The sequence below is a fragment of the Leuresthes tenuis genome, unplaced genomic scaffold (assembly GCF_036924035.1).
Source record: "Leuresthes tenuis unplaced genomic scaffold, fLeuTen1.0.hap1 SCAF_34, whole genome shotgun sequence".
In the NCBI taxonomy this organism is placed as follows: domain Eukaryota; kingdom Metazoa; phylum Chordata; class Actinopteri; order Atheriniformes; family Atherinopsidae; genus Leuresthes; species Leuresthes tenuis.
Genome location: NW_027325388.1, coordinates 1,108,408 through 1,119,814, shown reverse-complemented (window position 1 = coordinate 1,119,814; position 11,407 = coordinate 1,108,408). Strand labels below are relative to the sequence as shown.

Sequence of the window (11,407 nt, the reverse complement as noted above, 5' to 3'; positions counted from 1 at the left end):
GCTTAAAAGGGTATTGTTTTTTACATGGACAAAAGTCTGATTTAGGGGTGACAATTACTGGTTCACAGCCTTTTATCAACCCCACATCATATTTGCTCTTAGCCCAAAGATCATTGGGCACTTCAGCCAACATGGGTATCGAAGACAAATCTGTTTCAGATAAAAAACATGCTTCAAAATGTGATTCTGTGGTAGGAATTAAGTCCACAGTTCTTTGAGAATGCATTGTACTCAAAAATGTTTTTTTGTACGCTGACAATCGTTCAGAAAACATCAAATTTGGATCAGCAGGTGAAACGGTCCACTCCATTTCTCTCTGACATGTAGCAACAAACTCTCCCACACCTTGTCACTGCCAGTGTGTACGTTTGGCCAAGGAAATGTGAGGGCGAGTACCACAAACATTAAAAAAATCGAAGTGCTCTGGAGTGAGCGACACAGCCAATAAAGTAGGCGCACATATTTTTTCACTTCTTCTCATAGTCATTGTCAGGCCCCAAAGAAATGTGTGATGTGCAGTGCAAATCAGTAGGTTGCATGAAATCAGAAAGGGGTGAAACTAACGCTTTTGCTTCTTCCACTAGTTGTTGTGAAAAAGGAGAGCTGGGAAGTTTCCACTCATAAGCATATGTAAGTGCCGATGAATCAAACTGCACTGCTGTGAAAACTTTGTCAGACTGTAACATAACCTTAACACCCTCTGGTGTAGAAGTTAAAATAATGCCTAATTTACACATGAGATCACAGCCCATCAGGTTAATGGGACACAACTCTGATAACAAAAATGAGTGTTTGAAGGAGAGCTCATCGGGAGTGACAACACGCAATGGGCATTGTCATTTTCTCCTTCACAACCTGGCCTGATGCAGACATAGAGTAAACGTGGTTTCCACTTAACTTTGGAGGACAATCAAACTCCCCTGACGTCACTACTGATGAACATAATTTCCTATATTCTGAGAGAAATATCTTTGCTCTAGGACGGAAATAGCATGCAAAACTTTACTACGTGAATCACAGTCGGCAAGCGTTTCTTCACTACACAGAGCAGGAAAAATGTGTGAGTGTGTTTGTGCTATCACCCATTAGTGGAGGCTCCGCTGCCGCGTGACGTCCAGAACCTGCCTCCCACCCTCAGTCAGCCTTTTGCCCAATTTCATCACTTTTCAGCTGTGGACAGTCCTTCTTCCAGTGTCCAGTCTGGCCACAGTAAAAACAAATATTCGGATCATAGCTCTGGCGTGGCCCATTTCGACCTCCTCTCCCACACGTCCACGTCTTCGACTTCGGCCTCGTCCTCTGTTTACACACACTGCGTAATACATGGTCATGGCTGCCAAATGCAGCTCCTTTTCACACTTGTCCCTTTTGGTTGTCTTACGCGTCTCAACTTGGTTATGAGCATGGCGAGCATATCGGCGAACGTCAGCCAAACGAGGACCCTCACACCATCCCACGTAAATGTTCTTTACTTCAGTGGCGACATCTGGCATGAGGCCTTTAATTATTGCATCGCAAACTGTGGCCTTCTCTCAGCCAAACACCTCTGATCTCGCTTTTCATGATGTAAGTTCCTGCGTATGCTGCCGCTTACCTGGATCACGTCATCATCCATAGCAACAGCTGGGCGGAGCATGTTCAGCAGATGGCGGCAGTGCTGGAGTCACGGGGCTCACGGCCAACCCAAAGAAGTGTGCAGTTGGATGGAGGGAGGTACGGTATCTGGGGTACCACTTGGGCGGCGGACAGGTGCGTCCACAGGTAGACAAGACAGCAGCGATTGCAGCCTGCCCAAAACCTAAGACCAAGAAAGAGGTGAGGCGGTTTTTGGGGCTGGCCGGATATTACCGGCGATTTATTCCCAACTTCGCGGAGCTGACCAGCCCTTTGACCAACCTTACCCGAAAAGGTGCCTCTGATCCGGTCCGGTGGACGAAGCAGTGCCAGGTGTCACTTGAGAGGGTAAAGCAGACCCTCTGTGGGGAGCCTCTTCTCCACACACCTAACTCCTCTCTCCCATTTGTCCTGCAGACTGATGCATCGGGAAGGGGGTTGGGGGCTGTTCTGTCCCAGCAGGTGCGGGGCGTTGACCACCCAGTGCTTTACATCAGCCAGAAACTATCCGAGAGGGAGACCAGATACAACACGGTGGAGAGGGAGTGCCTGGCCATCCGGTGCGTGGTCGGCGCTCTGCGGTATTACTTGCTGGGGCGCCCATTCACCCTTTGCTCGGACCTTGCTCCCCTCCAGTGGCTCCACCGAATGAAAAATGTCAATGCACGGATCACCTGCTGGTATCTGGCACTACAGCCTTTTAAATTCAAAGTGGTCCATAGGCCGGGGGCACAGATGGCTGTGGCCGACTTCCTTTACAGCTCGCATGGCGAGGTGTGTGTGTGTGTGGGGGGGGGGGGGGGGTTAGGCCGGACCGCAAGGTCAGGCGGTGGAGGTATGTGGAGGGGGCGTGGTGCATCAGCTGCAGGAGAGAGCTGTGGAGAGAGCTCTGGGGAGCAGGACTAGGTGAGTGATTAGTACACCGGCAGTCACTTGTCTAATCACTCTCCTCTTTAAAAAACTCAGAGCTGTAAGGAGGATTGAAGTGGAGTCGGCAGCACGAACCGGGAGGGAAGGCCTGCGAACGACTCCACATTCATGAAAAAGGGTTAAATAAACTATACGTTGAACCGTCCTCTGTCTCTGAGTCTCTCTGAAAGAACCCGCAGTGGCAACAGGCCGCCTCAATGTGGAATTATTAAAGACAGTAAAGGACGATCTCTCTCGTTGGAAGTCCTTACCTATATCACTTATCGGGAGAGTTACAACCATTAAAATGATGATACTACCAAAAGTTAACTATCTTTTCTCAATGATCCCCATAAAACCACCTGCTACTTGGTTTAAGTCACTAGATTCATGCATCTCTAAATTTCTGTGGAAAAACAAACCACCACGTATTAGTTTAAAAACCCTACAGAAGACCAAGGACAGGGTGGATTAGATTTACCTAATTTTCAGCACTATTCCTTAGCCAATAGGTTACAGTATATATCAAAATGGTTTAAACCTAGCCCAATAGATGAACATGGATAAGTATAGAACAAGCATTGTGTGATAATCTGGAAATCTCTGACCTGCCACTTATTAGTCAAATAGTGAAAAATCACAAATGTTTCAAAAGCATTAACATCAGCACCTCTCTGACAGCCTGGTGGGAATTTCTTAAAATAACAAAGTCTTCACTTGTCCCGTGTAAGCTTACACCCATCTGGAACAATCCTGACATCCTGCAAAACAAAAAAATGCTAAACTTTACTCTGTGGAAGATCAAAGGAATCAAACATCTGGAACATATAATCCAAAATGGACATTTTATTTCATTTGATGAGCTCATATCACAACATGAGATAGGCAGCAATAAATTCCTAGAATATCAACAACTTAAGTCTATAATAACAAAGAAATATATCCTCCACCAACCAGACTTACAACTCCCGATTAGGGTAGCAGAATTTCTAAGCATCTGCACCCCAAAACTACTATCAAAAATATATAAATTATTGTCTAAGATAGATGACACAATGTCTCTACCGTCCTCAAAATGGGAGGCAGATTTATCCATCAGTTCTAGTCATAGCTTCTGGCCACAAATATGTTTGAACACCTTCAGAATGACTCGAAATCCTAATTTACAGCTCATACAATACAAAATTCTTCATAGAACACACTATACCGGACAAAGGATGTTCAGGATGGGTCTAACACACTCAAACATCTGCTCACATTGCACAGATAACACACCTGATGATTATGCACACGCTTTGTGGTTTTGTGCGCCTGTCCAGAAGTTCTGGCTTGAAGTCTGTGCGGACCTATCAACATGGCTAAAGTGTAGCATTCCTGCATGCCCCACACTGTGCATACTGGGTGACTTAGACAACATCAACGTGGAATTTAGCTTAGCACACATGATCCTCACAGTGTTATGTATAGCAAAGAAAACTATTCTCATGAACTGGAAAGCGAAGAACAATCTGTGTATTAACCAGTTTAGAAATTTTCTTTTAGATTATATTAGCATGGAAACAATGTCTGCTTCCTCAAAACATCAATTGGCTGAATTTAATTCTCTCTGGTCCCCTCTGATTAGCTTGATCACATAGTGTTGGTGGTGGGTTGATGTCCCGTCGCTCTGGGCGGTTGGGTGTGTGCTGGGGGGGGGCTGTGTGGCTTCGGGCGTCTGGTGGTCTCTCGGGTCGTGGGGACCGGGTTGGTCATTGCTGGGGGGGACTGTGTGTCGGGCTTGGAGGGCAGTTTTGGGGGCTTGCGGGTGGGGCTGTCTTGCGGTGTGGGGCGGGGTCCCTTAGGGGCCTTGGGGTGGTGGCTGCTGGCTCTGTACCGGGTGACGGGGCCGCTCTGGCGTGGGTGGTGGAGCTGGGCCTGGACCTGGTGGCTTGCCGCTGCCTTGTGCCCGGGGCGGGGCCCTGCCTGTGCCTGGGGGGTCTGGGTTGCCCTGGACATGCCACAGTATGCGTGGGTTGGTGCAGGTCCTGGTGCCGGCCTTGTTGCTCTGGGAACTCCAAGGTGTCCGCAGGTGGTTGTTTTTTTTAGGGTGTTGGGGCGTGCGGTGAGGAGGAGGGGGTCTGTATGGGGGTGTGCTTTTCCCCTGTTGGGGGGGGCCTGGGGGGGCCTGGGTGATGGTGGGTCTCAGGCCCGGGCTGCTGCGACTGGTGTAACCGGGTGATTTGTTTGTTTGTTTGTTTGATTTTTGTTGTTGTTTGTTTGTTTTTGTAGAGGTCCTCTGGGGTGGGGTTGGGTTGAGTGGGGTGGGGCGGGATGGGTTCCTTCTGGGGGTACAGTAGCTCCCGGAATATGGTGACTGCAGGCCCCGAGCCTGGTGGACATCAGGCCCTCCTGCCCTGTGTTGGGTCCCAGGTAGCGGGGATGCCTATTGCAGCCAGTCTCTGGCTGCCCTCTCCGGGGTGGGAGGGACCAGGAGGATGAATTAATTATTCTGCTAGTTTATATATTGTAAACATAAACAATAAACAATTATAAAACTTCCCTTGGCAAAGCAAATCTGTTTGGCATAAAGGTATTCAGACTACAATTCTGCTGCCATAATGCACAATTCCGGATTTTGATATAAAATGAATTCCTTCACTCAAACCAAGTTAAAACTGCATTTTCCTTCATATTTATCCATGTCTAAATAGCTTTGAACAAAAAAGAACGTTGTACTTTGCAGGATAGGAAACAACAACACTAAACCTTTAGGAATCCGAGAATAAGCTTATTTTTACGAGTTCTACACAATTTCGGATTTTGATATAAAATGAATTCCTTCACTCAAACTAAGTTAAAACTTCTTTGTCCTTCATATTTATCCATGTCCAAATAGCTTTAAACAAAAAAGAACGTTGTACTTTGCAGGATAGGAGAGAACAACACTAAACCTTTTCAGGAATCAGAGAATAAGCGTCGTTTCACGAGTTCTACACAATTCCGGATTTTGATATAAAATTAATTCCTTCACTCAAACCAAGTTGTGATATGTCTATGCAAGGACCACATATTAAATGGATTTGTATCAATAGGAGTTGAAAAAGGAGCTTGCTCCGTTCACTCCAAGCATCGACCCGGTACTGCAGTGCCGCTGGGAACGGTGCGCTCTCCTCTGCTCTTGTGAAAAAGCAAACAGCGGTGCAGGATGGAAGTTTCAGGGACCCCAAGATGAAACTTTCTTTTAGTCTGCTGAGAAAAGAGAGTGAATGCGAAGTACACTTTAACACGGCTCTGGGAGCGAGCCGAGTGCGGGCTAACCAGGAGAATTGCTTGAAAGAAATGCGACACCGAATGAGCGGTCAGAACAAAGCCTCAATACGGTGTTCCTGTGGTGTTTTTATAAAATGCAGTGAAAATAAAGGTGTGAATGCCCCAGAGAAAACTAAAAGGTGGAGCGGAAGTGTTCGGCTGCAAGAAGGTGTGAATGTCCGACTATATTTGGTGAAAAGCAGGTGAAGCAAGGTCTGAATGCCCAACCTTACATCATCAAAAGCGAGATCAGAGGTTTTTGGCTGCAAGAAGGCCATAGTTTGCCAAAAGCGGGTAAGGTGCGAATGACCGACTAAATATCAAGTAAAAGTGAAGTAAAATATAAATAAAAGTGGGGGCGGAGGTCTTCGGATGCAAGTGGGTGTGAATATCCCACCATACAAGTATGGTGGAGAGGAAGCTGTGAATGGCCGACCATAGTTTGCAAAAAGCGGGTGAGAAAAGGTGCGAATGTCCAACCATACATGATCAAAACAGGGAGCGGAGGTGTTTGGCTGCGACAAGGTGTGAATGTCCACCCATAATTAATGAAAAGCGGGCAACAAGTAGGTTCGAATGCCATACCATACATCATCAAAAGCAGGAGTGGATGTGTTCGGCTACAAGAAGCTGTGAATGTCCAGCCATAATTACTCAAAAACGGGTAAGAAAAGGTAGTATTGCCAGACCATAAATTATCAAAACAGGGAGCGGAGGTGTTCCGCTGTAAGAAGGTGTGAATGTCCGACCATAATTGGTAAAAAGCGGGTAAGAAAAGGTTAAAATACCCGACTGTACACAATCAATAGCGGGAGCGGAGTTGTTTGGCTGTAAGAAGGTGTGAATGTCCGACCATGGTTTGTAAAAAGCGGGTAAGAAAAGGTGCGAATGCCGGACAATGTATGATCAAAAGAGGGAACGGAGGTTTTCGGCTGCAAGAAGGTCTAAATGTCCAACCATAATTTGTAAAAACCGGGGAAGAAAAGGCTCGGAAGCCCGACTATACACCATCAAAAGCGGGAGCGGAGGTGTTCAGCTGCAAGAAGGTCTGAATGTCCATCAATAATTGCTAGAAAACATGAAAAAAAATGTTCGAATATCCAACCGCACATGATCATAAGTGGGAGAGGAGGTGTTCAGCTTCAAGAAGGTGTGAATGTCCACCCATAATTCCTCAAAAATGGGTAAAAAAAAAGGTGCGAATGCCCAACCATACATCATCAAAAGCAGGACTGGATGTGTTCGGTTACAAGAAGGTTTGAATGTCCGAGCATAGTTTGTAAAAAAATTTCCAGTTCACTCCATTAAATGCTTTTTCTGCATCTAGAGAGTCGATTGTGGTTTCCAAGTTGTTGATGGTAGAATAGTCTATGAGATTAATGATCCGGTTTGTGAACGAACTGTTGTGCCTACTGCTCTTCAGCCTGTCAAATGAAACGTAGAATTTAAAACGTGACAAATGAACGAAGACCCAAGGAGTTGAGTCGTAAACTAATCAATACTGTTTCCTGTGCGAGGACCTGTCAGTCGAGGAGTTGAGTCATGAACGAATCAATACTGTTTCCTGTCCTGCTGACTGAGCTTATGAAGCTGCCGCCTGCCATGTGGTGAGGAAGGGTACTGCATGAAAATGAACGAATCACTCACTGAGACAACTCGTTACTCCCGAGTCATATAAAAAATTTGTTCATGTCGAACGAATCGCTCACGAACGACACATCACTATCTATTTGACGAGTTATGCATGAATTCGGATTTTGCAATAAAATTAATTCCTTCTCTCAAACCAAGTTCAAACTGCTTTGTCCTTCATATTTATCTACTTCTAATCTAGTTTCAACAATAAACAACCCCACATCATATTTGCTCTTCGCCCAAAGATCATTGGGCACTTCAGCCAACATGGGTATCGAAGACAAATCTTTTTCAGATTAAAAACATGCTTCAAAATGTGATTCTGTGGTAGGAATTAATTCCACAGTTCTTTGACAATGCATTGTACTCAAAAATATTTTTTTGTATGCTGACAATCGTTCAGAAAACATCAAATTTGGATCAGCAGGTGAAACGGTCCAATCCGTTTCTTTCTGACATGTAGCAACAAACTCTCCCACACCTTGTCAATGCCAGTGTGTAGGTTTGGCCAAGGAAATGTGAGGGCGAGTACCACAAACATTAAAAAAATCGAATTGCTCTGGAGTGAGCGACACAGCCAATAAAGTAGGCGCACATATTTTTTCACTTCTTCTCATAGTCATTGTCAGGCCCCAAAGAAATGTGTGATGTGCAGTGCAAATCAGCAGGTTGCATGAAATCAGAAAGGGGTGAAACTAACGCTTTTGCTTCTTCCACTAGTTGTTGTGAAAAAGGAGAGCTGGGAAGTTTCCACTCATAAGCATATGTAAGTGCAGATGAATCAAACTGCACTGCTGTGAAAACTTTGTCAGGCTGTAACATAACGTTAATACCCTCTGGTGTAGAAGTTAAAATAATGCCTAATTTACACATGAGATCACAGCCCATTAGGTTAATGGGACACAACTCTGATAACAAAAATGAGTGTTTGAAGGAGAGCCCATCGGGAGTGACACACGCAATGGGCGATGTCATTTTCTCCTTCACAACCTGGCCTGATGCAGACATAGAGTAAACGTGGTTTCCACTTAACTTTGGAGGACAATCAAACTCCCCTGACGTCACTACTGATGAACATAAGTTCCTATATTCTGAGAGAAATATCTTTGCTCTAGGACGGAAATAGCATGCAAAACTTTACTACGTGAATCACAGTCGGCAAGCGTTTCTTCACTACACAGAGCAGGAAAAATGTGTGAGTGTGTTTGTGCTATCACCCATTAGTGGAGGCTCCGCTGCCGCGTGACGTCCAGAACCTGCCTCCCACCCTCAGTCAGCCTTTGGCCAAATTTCATCACTTTTCAGCTGTGGACAGTCCTTCTTCCAGTGTCCAGTCTGGCCACAGTAAAAACAAATATTCGGATCATAGCTCTGGCGTGGCCCATTTCGACCTCCTCTCTCACACGTCCACGTCTTCGACTTCGGCCTCGTGCTCTGTTTACACCAACTGCGTAATACATGGTCATGGCTGCCAAATGCAGCTCCTTTTCACACTTGTCCCTTTTGGTTGTCTTACGCGTCTCAACTTGGTTCTGAGCATGGCGAGCATATCGGCGAACGTCAGCCAAACGAGGACCCTCATACCATCCCACGTAAATGTTCTTTACTTCAGTGGCGACATCTGGCATGAGGCCTTTAATTATTGCATCGCAAACTGTGGCCTTCTCTCAGCCAAACACCTCTGATCTCGCTTTTCATGATGTAAGGTTGGGCATGCAGACCTTGCTTCACCTGCTTTTCACTAAATATAGTCGGACATTCACACCCTCTTGCAGCCGAACACTTCCGCTCCACCTTTTAGTGTTCTATCACACCTTTTTTTTCACCGCATTTTATAGATAATGGTTGGAAATTCTAAACCACTTCTCCTGGTTAGCCCGCACTCGGCTCGCTCCCAGAGCCGTGTTAAAGTCTGCTTCGCATTCACTCTCTTTTCTCAGCAGATTAAAGAAACTTCCATCCTGCACCGCTGTTTGCTTTTTCACAAGAGCAGAGGAGAGCGCACCGTTCCCAGCGGCACTGCAGTACCGGGTCGATGCTTGGAGTGAACGGAGCAAGCTCCTTTTTCAACTCCTATTGATAAAAATCCATTTAATATGTAGTCCTTGCATAGACATATCACATATTAAACTGATAAGTACAGATTTTTTTTTTTTTTTTTTTTTTTTTTTTTTTTTTTTATTACAAAACTTCCAAGAAACATTTAGAACAACATGACAAAACAGTCAAAGTAATGCTTTACATGTCCGACACAAAAACCATACAAACATAAGAAACAACCACAAAGAAACACTCGCCGCTCATGAAAATAAAGTCTTCCATCGCTCTCTTGCAGCGTGATACCCGTACTTTTCCTCCTCCATTCTTCTCATGCATCCAATCTCTGCCCTCACCCTTGCCACCACCCTTCCCACCTGCCAGTCCACATTGTTTTTAATCAACGCCGTCCTTGCATCCCACAGCGCCACCTTTCCCATAGACAGAACCAACCATAACAGAAAACCCTCCCTACCTTTCCCCCTTAAACCCAAGCCCAGCATTATCATGTCATACTTTAAAGACCCCAATCTTGGAAAAAAAAGAACCAACTCAACCCACACTTATGTTGCAAACCCACATTCCCAAAACACATGCTCAATTGTCTCATCAGCCCCACACCCCTCCCTTGGGCACAAACTCCCCCGTGTCAACCCGTGTCTATTTAAAACTTCCCTGACTGGCAACCTCCTGTGTAAGGCGAGCCAATTTATATCCCTCGCCCTGTTTGTGAGACCTTTCTGCTGTGTGAAAACCCACCCTTGTTGCCCCACCCCATACACCCCCACCAGCCCCCTTTTTTCCACCAGAGCCCTGTACAGGCGCCGGTGACTGAAGCACAGGTCCCCCTCCTGACACTCTGGGTGCTTTTTCCCCCAGCATACCACCTGCCTATAATACGGGGGTAAGACATCCCCCTTTGGCCTTCTATTGTCCCAGGACACCAATCTCCTGAAGGGGAATGACAACCAAAACAGCAAAAGTGCCTGAAAATGATGGCCACTTGTCTGTTGCACAGACCTGCACAAAAAGGAAAAGAAAACCACATCCAACTTAAGTGGGATGTCCGGCACACCCCTCCCTCCCATCCGAACTTCCTGGTACATCCACTCCCTTCTCACATATTCATACCCCCCCCATACAAAGGAAAAAACATCTCTCATGAAACTTCTCCAAAATTGAGGAGGTAAAGGAAAAACATACGCTAGGTATACCAAAAATGGCAAAATATCAGCCTTCAAAACCAGCACTCTACCACTTAAGGAAAGTTGCCGGGATTTCCACAGCCCCATCCGCGAACGGGCTGCAGCCAGACGCCTTCCCCAATTTAATGCTGCACTCCCTTCTCCCTGAAACTCTACCCCCAGGACTCTCACTGGGCCCTGGCACTGGGGCAGACCAGCTAGGCCTCCCACCCTACCAGCCCATGGTCCAAAAAACTTAATGGTGGACTTCCCTAAGTTCACCTTGGCCCCCGACACTATTGAAAAACTCTCCACCACTTTCAACAGCCGTGTGACCGACCTCTCTGTTGTCAAAAAAAAGGTCATGTCATCCGCATACTGCATCACTGTCAACTTGTCCGGACCTGCTCCAGGAAGGTGCAGACCCACCACACCCGGGTCCCCCCGCACCACCGAACCCAGCGGCTCCATGTAAGCCACAAAGAGCAGCGGGGAGAGTGGGCATCCCTGCCTCACCCCAGTTCTCTGTGCCACCACTGTACCCAAGTGCCCGTTCACCATAACTCTGCTCCCCACCCCCTTGTACATGATCTCCAACCACTCTATAAAACGGGGCCCAAATCCCATCCTCTCCAAAACTGCAAAAAGAAACCTGTGGTTCACCCTGTCAAACGCTTTCTCTATATCTAACCCCACCAAACTCATATTGATCCCCCGCTCCTCCACCCAATGAATACAGT

The 11,407-nt window shown here is 46.3% G+C and overlaps 2 pseudogenes; one reads left to right on the top strand and one right to left on the bottom strand.

Moving 5' to 3' along the window:
- Positions 1 to 5,523: 5,523 nt before the first annotated feature.
- Positions 5,524 to 5,673, top strand: LOC140285252 (U2 spliceosomal RNA; annotated as a pseudogene).
- A 3,767-nt stretch (positions 5,674 to 9,440) lies between these two features.
- Positions 9,441 to 9,649, bottom strand: LOC140285247 (U2 spliceosomal RNA; annotated as a pseudogene).
- Positions 9,650 to 11,407: the final 1,758 nt, after the last annotated feature.